Here is a 12,102-nt window from a genome sequence, read left to right as displayed (position 1 = left end):
TTTTCCAAAGTTACTGCATGAGCGCCACCTGGTGGGACGTTTGTTACTTGCTCTATGTAACCACATAAATAGAAAGGACCATGACCATAGTTTGAAACTTTCACAATGGAAGTAGGCTGGCTAGTAGGCAAATGTTTTGAAAGGCCAGCCATGAATGGGCAGCCTATTATACACACTTATAGCAGTAAATCCTATCCTTTAATTGCTAACTAAATATAGCATTTTCGGGTTTGCACACCTTGCTCCTTCTTGCTGAAACGTCGTTTTCCCTCTTCCTTCTTGTTCCAACCAATTCTCCACCCGTCATGCATTCTTAATTCCTTCGAGATGTAGCTTATCATTTAGCTCCTCCAGAAACCTCCTTTAGTGCTTATGTCAGTCAAGGTCCCCGTAGAAACAGATGGCACACTAATATTGGATCATCTGAGGGACGTTTAATTTAAAATCCATTGACAAACGAGTAGATATAAGAAAACATCACCATGATGGTGAAGAATGCAGAAACAGTAACAGGAGCCTCTACTACCCTAGTTCTGAAGGCTCAAGCAGACAGTGGGATCTGCAAGAGGGCAGGATGACCCAGATGTGACCTCAGCAGAGGGATTCCATCTTCCCATTTCTTACCGGTGCCCCTCATTGGCCAATCTTAACACCAAGCCACATAGTGAGGGAAACCATCCGAGCTCACCTGATGGGGGGCACATATAGGGAAGGGGAGGCAAGGTGATGAGGTGCAGCCAACAGAAGAGTGCCTGCAGCCTGCACCTTTCCCCACAGTCCTGGGCATCGACTAGACAAAAATACATTTACAGACAGAAGCCTGAAAGATTAACTAGAGAGATAAACAGTTACACTGAAGGACTGAATGATGGAACAAAACAAGATTTTCCACGAGTTATAACTTCCTCTTGCTTCCCAGACTGACATCTACCCATCTGCAGCTACCTTCATTTAATGGACTCCATATCAGCATTTTTTGTTTTGTTTTGTTTCAAGATGTGGTAGTGGTATGTTAATAGCAGCCCTGTTTCCGGTTTCGCTCGTAATAGCCCATTATCATTTATCACTTAGAATGGACTAGAAGTTTGAGGATTCAATATGATAAATTAATGTTAATTAATATCTGCCATATCTGGTCTCTTAGTTTTTGAGGGGCATCTCCGAACTTAGAGAGTCCATTCTCCCTCACCCTCTCTTTCTTTCGAAATGAGCATCTCTTTGGAAGGGGCACGGGCTAATTAAGTAGGAGAAAGTATCAAGAAGCGTGAAGTTCCAAATCATGAATGAGCAGCCTGGTCTTTGGGGAGCATTTCACTTGCAGGTTGGTATATCAGTCCCAAAGAGAAGAATCTGCTAGATTAATACGTGGGTGTCATAGACATGCTAAGGCAGATCTGTGGGACATTACCAAGTTAGAAGAAAAGGATTACATCAAAGCCTTTGAGAAAGTCACTGTTGACATTCATGTATTTCTCAGAGCAGCTCATGTAGTTTTGACAGAAGGCAGTGCATGAACAATGGAATTTTATCAAAAATATGGTCTTTCTCCAAATGTTTATGTGATAAGAAAAATCTCCAGATAGAAAAACAACATAATACATAAAACAACTCAGAAATTATTAACCTGTGTTTTAAGTACTTCATAAATTATGAAATTTTTAGGTCAGGGAAAAAAATTCTGTAGAATATCAAAATCATTCCTCTCATTTTGTAAATGAAGAAAATGAGATCGGGGTTTCGGTCACATACCCCAAGACAGAGGCTAATTAGTTGCAAATTTAAAACCACAATCTAGATCTTAGGAGTCTCTACACAGTGCTGAGAATGTTAAAATAGAACTCTACTGTGTGACAGAATGGTTTCTTAAAAACAAAACACATAGCTGTTATTTTCTTTTTCTTTCTTTCTTTGTTTTTTTTTTTTTTTTTCAGCCGTAGGAAAAACAGTAAGACAAATAATCTCCTTCCACCCCTTCCTCCTCAGCCCTCCTTCTTCCCCAGGAACAGTGAGAAGGTGAAAATACACAGTGGTTTGATTTTGTGGTTCAGAGTCAGAAGAGAGTAAACTTGTATTTTCCAAAAATAGACAGGTAATGAGGTGTAATTGATCTGAACAGACTGGAAACTGAGAAGAGGGGAAAGTGGTGGAGCAGGGGAGAGGGAGAGGTGAGGGAGATGTGTGTGTGTGTGCAGGGACACAAGGGGCTGGGGGTCCTTCAGCGTCAGAGACCTCAACCCATTCTTGAACCCTTTATGTGCAATAGCAAAAGCTCAGATGGGGACAACACTGTGAGTCCTGGGGACTAAGGAACCTCGACAAAGTTCTCCTTACTGAGCATGGCGTGAGTGGCAGGGGAGGGGGTAGTGGGTCGGTGGTGGTGATTCTGTCAATAAAACTGGCTGCCTGGGCAGGGATCAAAAAGCCACCATGTACCTAGTTCTGTGCCCTTTGCTCTTCTTCTGGACTGCATAAGCCCGAGAGTCATAATGCAGTCTGAGGGCGGGAGAGGGCACCCCAAATTGACTGATATTGGACTTCTTGTCAACCTCGATGACAGAGGCCTCACAGTGGATTTAATCTGACTTAGAAAAATAAAGAAAGGTGACATGTCTTGCACTCTGAGTACCATGGAGCGAGTTGTACCTGTTGTAAGTGTAAATTTTCTGTTGGTATCATCTAATAGTTATTTTGATGGGTAAGCACTGAGACCTAAGTGCCAAGTAGATCATTCCATCCACCAACTTTTATTTTTAGAAAGTGTATTTTTGCAAGGAAAATGTTTCTCACTGTACCTTTTTTTCTTGTCCACCTAAAAAGAGAAAAGAAATGGATTTCTACAATTGTTTTTGTAGTAACATAAGCTCTTCGGGGCATAGGGCTTGTGCACTGAATTGCAGCCCAGCATGAAATTTTACAGCTGAATTATGAACCCCTGCCAATAAAAGTTTACAACAGAACAGTCTGGCTTTTCTAGCTTTAGGAGAAGAGGTGGAGAAAATGCACATGCTCTAACAGATACTATTATCCTGGAATAATGGCATTAATGATTGCAACTATTTGAGAATACAGAATTAAAATGTGAGAATGAAGTTAATTAGAAACACTTGAGAGATATATCATTTATTACCCAAGTCATGCGCACCTTATTTACTTTGTGTAAATGTAAACTCAAAATGATTTGACATCTCTTTCAATTTCATAATTAAATTAGAAGATTTGAGAATTCACAGGTTTTAAAATGAAACTACTATTGACTAAATGATCCCTGTTAAGAGGAAAAGTAATAGAATGAATAAATTAAATTCACTCGACATACCATGATGCCATATCATTAATTTCCCTCCCAGACAACTCTTTGCCTACTGAACACATTATACTAGAATTACCCATGCAGTCAATATTGTACAGTATTTTATTTCTGTGTTTTAACACAGAAAAATACAATTGCCTAGAACTGATTTTTTGTTGTTATGGTTGGAGGGTGGGGGTGGGGCAGACAATTGAATAGAGACCAGAAGTAAAATACACTTGCCAAATTGATAATGTTGATGATAATGATGATGAAGTGCTCTTTCTTTTTTAAGTAATTGAAGATCCTTTTAAAAAGCCCTTAAATAGGGCGCCTGGGTGGCTCAGTCGGTTAAGCGACTGCCTTTGGCTCAGGTCGTGATCCTGGGGTCCCTGGATCGAGTCCCGCATCGGGCTCCCTGCTCGGCGGGGAGTCTGCTTCTCCCTCTGACCCTCCCCCCTCTCATGTGCTCTCTCTCATTCTCTCTCTCTCAAATAAATAAATAAAAAATCTTTAAAAAAAAAGCCCTTAAATAAAATCTTTATGAATACAGCACAGACTTTTCATGGGAATCACCTAAACAGAAGGGTGCTTTAATCTGTCCAGCCCTTCCTCATGAACTACCCCCCCCCTTTTTTTTTTCACCTGATGGCAATGGGCTAAGTGTATGAGTCCACCAAGATCTGATCAGGAGGAAAACTTCCATAGCATCAGTTCAATTTGTTTGACTTCCAGGGCATGTAGGAATCATTCTTTGGAAAACAGTGTGTGTATGCGGGGGGAGGGGGCTAGGAACGGAGAGACTGTGAACTCTTGGCTGGCTCTGCCTTTTGGGCAGTGGAGTTTAGGGAGTGACCTAAGGGCCATTAGCCTCAACGTCCTTCCCACACAAGAGGAATTATTGCCACTCGCCCTGACAGAGACGTATGGACTCAGAGTCTCAGCTAAAAGAGACATAGGTCATCAAAGGGATGTTGGGAGGATTTGGATAAACAGTTACAGTAAAGCACTTGTGGACATAAAATGCGTAAGGGTGTATCAATACTGTTTTTTTCTTTAGGGAAGGTCCACCATCACTGTGAACTATAATAACCAGAAGAATTTATTTCACAAACTGGAAATAATAAGCACCATTAATAAATAATGTATTTCCCCTATGTTCCGTGGGACAGAGTCTTACTTTCTCAGGCTGGCGAGGAGCATGTATTCATGCATTCATTCCTTCGTTTAGTGATCAACCAGTAAGTTAACCTCAATGCATCAACCACTGTGCCAGGTGCTATCCTGGTAAAGAAACTCATCTTAGGGAGTGCTGTACTCTTAGGGAGCTCACAGTCTTAGGTGGGAGAAACCAGATGGGCAAACAGACATACCTTAGAGGTAAGTATAGGGTGAAACAGGAATACTTAGGAACGTATTTGATTAAAATAGGGGAGGGAAGAACAGAAGGCTTCTTGGAGGAGGTAACACTTGGGTAAGCCTTGAAAGTTCAGCGATAAGAGTCCCATGGACAGAGGAAACAGCAGAGTGTTCAGGAAACTGTAAATAGGAATCACTGATAAATGACAAACGCGTCGGGAAGGGTGTGCTACAGGCTGCGGAGAGACACACCAAGGATTTTAGATCTTTTGCTAAAGACAGTGGGGATCTGTACAATAACTAGATTTGCATTCTACAAAGATCATTCTAAGGAGGTAGGGGAATGGATGGAATAGGGAGGAAGGAAGCTAGGAAATATTGTTTGCTTGTTTGTCTAGTTTCTACAACAAGCATGTATTATTTAGACCTTGTAAATTTCAAGTTGAGAACCTGGAGGCAGCAGCCATGAGAATGTCCCTCTCAGATCTCCAACTACAGGGAGTCTATTTGACCAAGAGTCCCAGCAGCTGAGCTCTGAAATCCAGGACAGTGCTGGCTTCAAGGTCCCACTTCCAGCTGGAGCCAAGGACAGAGCATCACCCCCTCTGATGGCCATCTGATGGTCTACTTTGACTCAGAAGTCCCAGCAGCCTTGCTACAATTTCTATAGACCTCAGACACCTCCTTCCCTCTCTTTAACTATGGGCCAGACTTAACATTACACTCTGAAAACTGTGTGTGTGTTTCCTCTAAGAAAGTCTTCGCACATATTATCTAGACTTGGACCAATATTCTGGCATAGTGTGATTTACTAAATAAAACTCCTTATGTAAATACAAAATTGTGAATTACTTAAGATGAAGAGTAAGTCTTATTAGCTCTCATTTTTATCCCAGTGCCTGGTGCAAGACAACAACTTGTCAGTTTTGAAAGAATAAAGGAAAGAAGAAATGAGTCCAGAGTTGATCATGCAACAGTATGTTTTCCCTTATAGTTCAAGGTGATATATCAACTATGCTATTTTTTTAATGAATGCAACAAAAACCTTGAAAATTAAGGTTAACAGAAGTCTTCTTGTCCAATGTGATTGAAAACAATGCTGGAGTTGTTTAACTTTAAAAAGTCAGTTAAAAAGGAGAAATCGTAAAAATCACTCGCACCTTAATATGATTCAAAACAGAGTAATACGTATTTGTCAGTGTTGTATAGTTGAGAGCTTTTCTCTGAGTGGGGTTCACTGAATGACCTGCATAAAACACATCCTTAATAAATTACCTATTATGTCTGCTTGTGATTCCATTAAAATTGAATTATAAATTCAATCGGAGTGTAAATTCAGTCCAGGTTTTTATGATTTTCCTGCATATTTAATAGTTGTCTTGCCTAGACCTCACGTATAGAGTGTGCAATGCATGGGTGGGTGTGGCTTGGGTTTGCTGGAGGGCTCCTCCATTTCCCTTATTTCCATCTGGAACAAAATCAGTTACAGTAAATCCTACTGATCACTGTCCTCTCTCCATAGCAGAAGGAAAGTTACTTACTGGTTGAGTTCAGGAGAAGCACCTGAACCTTCTTGGATCAGATCATTTCTTTCTCTGTCATGAACCCAAACTGTCCACGTGACAGATACACTTCAATAATTGTCTCTATTTCTATTTTCATCCTAAACCCTTACATTGATCTTTTTGCCCAACATTGAGTAACAGAAGCATTTTTTTTAAGATTTTATTTATTTATTTGAGAGAGAGAGAACATTAGAGGGGGGAGGGTCAGAGGGAGAAGCAGACTCCCTGCTGAGCAGGGAGCCCAATGTGGGGCTCGATCCTGGGACTCCAGGATCATGACCTGAACTGAAGCCAGTCGCTTAACCAACTGAGCCACCCAGGCGCCCCACAGAAGCATTTGAAGAATGAAAATATTTCTATTCTTCAGTTGCCTTTCTAATCCTTCTCTAATCCTGTTTTGCGTTTTTCAATTTTTGCCCCTTTAATGCCTGTGATAGCCTGTTAAATGATCTTCATGCTTCAAGCCTCCAGTCTCTAAATGCATTCACTTCAATCCAATTGATATTTATTGAATATCTATCAGGGGACACTCATTGCTCAAGGCCCCTGGGAGGCAACTACAAACCAGACAGACAGGATCCCCACCTCATGGATCTCCCAACCTGGCCTCACATCAGAGGTGCCTGAGGCTCTTTTGTCTTTCTTGTATTTGTTTTTCTCTATCAAGTTTAAAAAACTTGTACAGGGGACTGTGATCAAGTGCAGAGGGAAGAACACCAGCCACGACCTTCCCTGCATAGCTCTTGGGCATCATCCTAAGCTGTGTTTTTTTCTCATGCTATACACGCAAGAGCACATGGCTCTTCATTTGCAGCTTTTGCTACCCTAATTTAGCTTTGCAAGATTTCATTCACAGTGACCTCACTTTGTCCATCCAATCTTCTCAAGCTCATTCATGTATCCACCATTTTTCAAGCCTGATCTCACATGCTACATGCCTTTCTCATCTCAACCCACAAAGTGTCCACTTCAAGTTGGTCTCACCCCACCATGGAGCCACTGGAGTCTGCTCTGTTAATTCGCCCCTCTGTGCAGACCGGATGCATTTTAGAGCATAGCGGAGACATTAATGAGGTCTTTTCTTGTCTGGGAATTTCAACTGAGTCCAAAGCTGGCTACAAAATGATCTGGTCTGATGTCCTAGTCTATCACTCACCTCAAGCTAAGGTGATAAAGGGACTGACTGCAGATGAGGGGTATGGGGTTTCTCTGGAAGGAGTTGCTAGGTGGTGTGCTGCTAATCTAGAGAAGTCGTCTGATTTCCCACTATGAAGGGACCAAAACAGAGCTCAGATGAGAGCAATTAAGACCTTGCCCTGTTTTTCCACAAGTCTGTGGGGCCCAGAGGCTGGTGTTCCCTGGAAAGGCCTACCCAGGCAAAAGGCTTGCTGGAGTTGCCTATGTTGGCACAATACAAAGAGAGGGTTGGGCTGGGGTGGTCCACACTTCCCAGATTTATCAATCTGAAGTGGACACCAAGGAGCAGAGCCAGACTTGAGTCATCCTGAGAGGAACCTGTTCAAAAACCACCTGTCGGAAGTTGGGAACTCCAAGGAAAAGAGCTTACGTGGGATGAGCCACATACACAGGGACTGAGGAAGGAATCACAAGCAGCCAGCCAGGGCAGGCATCTATTAGCAGGGACTAGCAAGGAGGGAGGTCATGTCTGCCTCTTCCCTCCCCACCTTCAGCCCTGAAGTTTCCACAGGCAGTGAGAGGGCAGGAAGAGCAGAATAAGACAGAAAAAAGTCAACGAGCATCCAGTATGCATTCCTGAGAGCCTGAGTTGGACCAAAGCCAGAGATGGGGAGAAATCGTATACCAAATGAGAGAGCAGAGTATGCTTTCGATCAGATGCAATACTGTTTGTTTAGCCTGAAGGTGACCAGAAGAACCAAATGACCTGCCTCAAGGTTTTGTCCAGGGATAACAAAGAATGATTCAATGTAGGGGGTTTCCAGTGTCAGTGGTAAAAGTAATTAAGTTGTTTCTGTGTTATCCCCTCTAAGTCCAGCTCGTTCAGTAAAATAGATGTTCACAGCTTGCTTGACAATTTTAACACAACGGAAAACAAGGTTGAGAAAGAGAAGAAACAGATGCTCCTCAGCTTCTTTTGAATTCTCTCTATCCCAAAGCTCAGGAAAGACCCTCTTGGCCATTCCTTCAGACTTATTGAGGGCTCATCCCCAGAGCTCTTTGGGTTAGACTCTGGCTTTCATTAGGTCTATGTAATATGAGGAGCACATGTCCCCTCTCCCAGCAAGGTTCTTCCCAAGTGGCATGTCACCACGGCCAAGAGAATTTAAACAGTCCACACTTCTAATCCCCTAGAAGATGCCTTCATTGTGCATCCGACACAGAACCAGGCCCCAGATGGGGATATCGAAAACAGTAACCTCTACTTGCCAAGTGAGAGCTTTTTGCCAATAGCCAATTCATCCTAAAAGCTTTAATGTTTATAACTGGTCTGTGTGTGTGTATGTGTGTGTGTGTGTGTGTATTTTAATTCTCAACCCTGGGAAAATTTAATCCTTGAAAAGGTGCCAAAGGAGTTTTATTAGAGAACAAATCTACTCAGATCAGAAGGGGAAGTCTCCTATGCTCTCTACCTTCTCTATGATTATTTGTTCCCCTCTCTTGGAAGCAGATATATTTAGTCACAGGTACATTTATTTCTTTCAAACTTCATGCCTCCAGGTGGATCATTACTCCCAAAAGCTTGTGAGAAAGGTTTTGGATTTGCCTTTCCTCGGTTTCTGCTTTTCGGTTGTATAGTTCCCCATAGAGTTTTACACTTTACATATATTTTCTAATTTCCATTTTTATTTTTATAAATGATTTCCTAGGTGTTTATTCCACCCCCACCTGTTTCCCTTTTCTTCTTTTTATTATAGTCTGTCCTCCCCCACCCCACTAGAAAGACTCAAAATCAGTTATTTCTATTTCTACTCCTTTAACTTTGAACAAAGTTGCTCAAATGAACTCAGGCATGCCTGTTCCAATCTATCAACTTAATTTAGGCAAGGTGAGAGTGAATTTTAGCTATGCATTCCTTTCAGCGTTAGGTCAAGGAAAGCTGTACATTTCAGCCACGCAATCTGCTCTTCTCTTGAACTCTGTCAGGAGAGACATCTTGTTCTTTTAGACTGGTCTCCACACTAATCTGTTTATATTCACACACTCTGAGAGAAGCTTTAAGATAATAGTCTCTCTCTCTCTCTCGTCACACATCCACACAAATTTTAGAACATTAGGATAAGGATCAGTTACTGCCTTTCTAACCTAAATGGTCAAAAAATATAAGGTCCATCAAGATGAGGAAAGTGGTGTACTTCCAGATCCAACATTTTGGAGGTACTCTGTATTTGTTATTTTGGAGATAAACTTAGGCGTATGTTAGAGAAACAGCTAAGAGGCTGTGAGGGCTGAGGAAATCAGTGAAGCTGAAGAGATATTTTTGGAATGGTCTATCTCTCAGGTGAGGGAACACAAATGATGATTACTTCAGAGTCACTTTTGACAGGCAGTCCTCAGTGTGACTACTAAGAATTTAATTAACAGGACCATCAGAACTTCTCTAACATGTACACACAATTTTAATAGACACTTGTTTATTTATGGCTGTGATGGAAGAGCCTCCTTAAACCTACTAACACCATTGTACTGAGGTGCCTACTAAGATGTAAGATGTGTATCCTAAGATTCTCTCATACGCTACTGAAAATAAGCACCCAGGAGGTGATGCAGCAGACAAAGCATAGAGAGTGTGCCCAGCTCCATGTGAGAGAATATTTGGATGGTACTGTTATGGGCTAAATAATTGTGTCCCCCAAAATTCATATGCTGAGCCCCTAACCCATACATGGTAGTATCAGGAAGAGGGGCCTTTGGGGGTAATTAGGATGAGATGAAGTCATGAAGGTGGAGCCCCCATGATGGGATTAGTGCCCTTATAAGAGTCACTAGCGTGCTTTCTTCTCTCTACCCTCCACCATGAGAGGCTATAAGAAGGAGGCCATCTGTAATTTGGAAGAGGGCTCTCACCAGAACCCCACCATGCTGGCACCCTGTTCTCAGACTTCTAGCGTCCAGAACTGTGAGAAATACATTTCTGTTGTTTATGAGCCACTCTATCTATGGTTTGTTTATTATAGCAGCCTCAACGGACTAAGACCAATTCCTTGGTTCCCATTCTCTATGCAAAAGAATTAACAGAAGACAGAAGTGATTATAAGCTCTACTACTTATGGAAAGCCTTGAAGGTAGAATCAGAGACGGGGAGGGAATAAAGGAGGTCTCTCCAGCTGTGTAAGTGTATGGGTGGGGAGGAACAGCAAGAGGGAGTGGAATGTGGACCGTGGGAGGACAATGACAAGATGTTCGAAAAAGGGATGCTAAATAATATATTCTGTGAACATCTCCCTCAACTCACCTCTAACACACACTTCTGAAGGCCATAAGAAGAGTTTGCTAAGCTATGAAAGGAGTGGAGGAATAGGTCAGGACCTTGAAGGATCATATCAGTTAAACAAAACAAAACAGAAGAACAAAACAGAAATTCCCTTATTCTAAGAGAGCTTAAATTCTAGTGAGGGAGGAAATATTAAATAAGCAATATTAGGTTGGGGGCACCTGGGTGGCTCAGTTGGTTAAGCATCTGACTTCGGCTCAGGTCATGATCTCGGGGTCCTGGGATTGAGCCCTGCATTGGTCTCCCTGCTCAGTGGGGAATCTGCTTGTCCATCTCCCTTTCCCCTTCTCCCCGCTCATGCTCTCTCTGTCTCTCTCTCAAATAAATAAATAAAATCTTTAAAAAAATACTAGGTAATATTATTAAATAGTAAACAAGAAAATTATAGTTATTATTGATTAGATCTAGTTAAACACATCCCTGACTGTGATAAATACTCTGGAAAAAAAAAAAAAGATCAGGGGGAGGGAGGTTGGGGTTTCTGAGAGGGAGATAGTAGGAAATTTTACAGGTTGGACATCTCTGCGAAGAAAGCACTGGAGTAAGAATTTGAAGGAGAGAAAGGAGTTAGCCATACAGTGGTCTGGGAGGCGTCCCCTCAGCATACACAGTCAGGGCATGGACCAAAGGCAGAAGCATGTGCAGCCTTTGAAGGCATGAGAAGTTCTTAAATAGGGTGACAAGGAGAAAAAATGTTCAGTTTCTTTACAAGTGTTCTGCATTATTTATTCCACTGTCTGTTCTCTCTCCTTCCTGCACCCTCAACTTCTTCCTGTCAACTGAATTCTTTCCATCAATGTAAAACTAGTATTTTCAACATCCTAATATTCATTCCTTTACCATAGAGAAGTTTCTGACATAACTCAACTATCTCCCTCGTAGCTATGTCTCTCAAAGCTTGACCAACCCATGGTGTCTTTTCTTCCCCAGCCTGCAGTCTACCATCCAGTCCATGCACCCTGCTGCCCCCATGATTCTTCTCTGCATTGACAATGAACTTCAGCATTCTAAATCCAGTGGAAACTCCTGCTTTCAATTTACTTGACCTGCCAAAGAACCTCTTATCTTTTTGAAAACTTTTCTCTTGCATTTTGGGACACTCTGTTCTGCTTCTTGTCATCCTTTAGACGACTACTTCTGGGCTCAATTTTTTTCCCCTTCTTCCTCCTGAATTCAATCTTGGGCAAATGGAGTTCTTCAGAGTTTAAGCTTGGATCCTTTCCTCTTTTTACCCTGCATGCTCCTCTGGGACATTGTTTCAACTCCAGTGGCTTCAAATACCATCCATATGTATGTTACCCACAGACATATTTCCACCTCAGACCTCTCCCCTGAGCCACAGATACTTACATCCAAGTGCTTCCTTGGGATCCTTACTTGGTAGTTCATGGATGCCTTAAAAGGATTTCACAAAGCCA

The sequence above is a fragment of the Neomonachus schauinslandi genome, chromosome 2, assembly GCF_002201575.2.
Source record: "Neomonachus schauinslandi chromosome 2, ASM220157v2, whole genome shotgun sequence".
Lineage (NCBI taxonomy): Eukaryota > Metazoa > Chordata > Mammalia > Carnivora > Phocidae > Neomonachus > Neomonachus schauinslandi.
The sequence above is the reverse complement of the archived record's forward strand: the minus strand, read 5'-3'. Positions refer to the sequence as shown.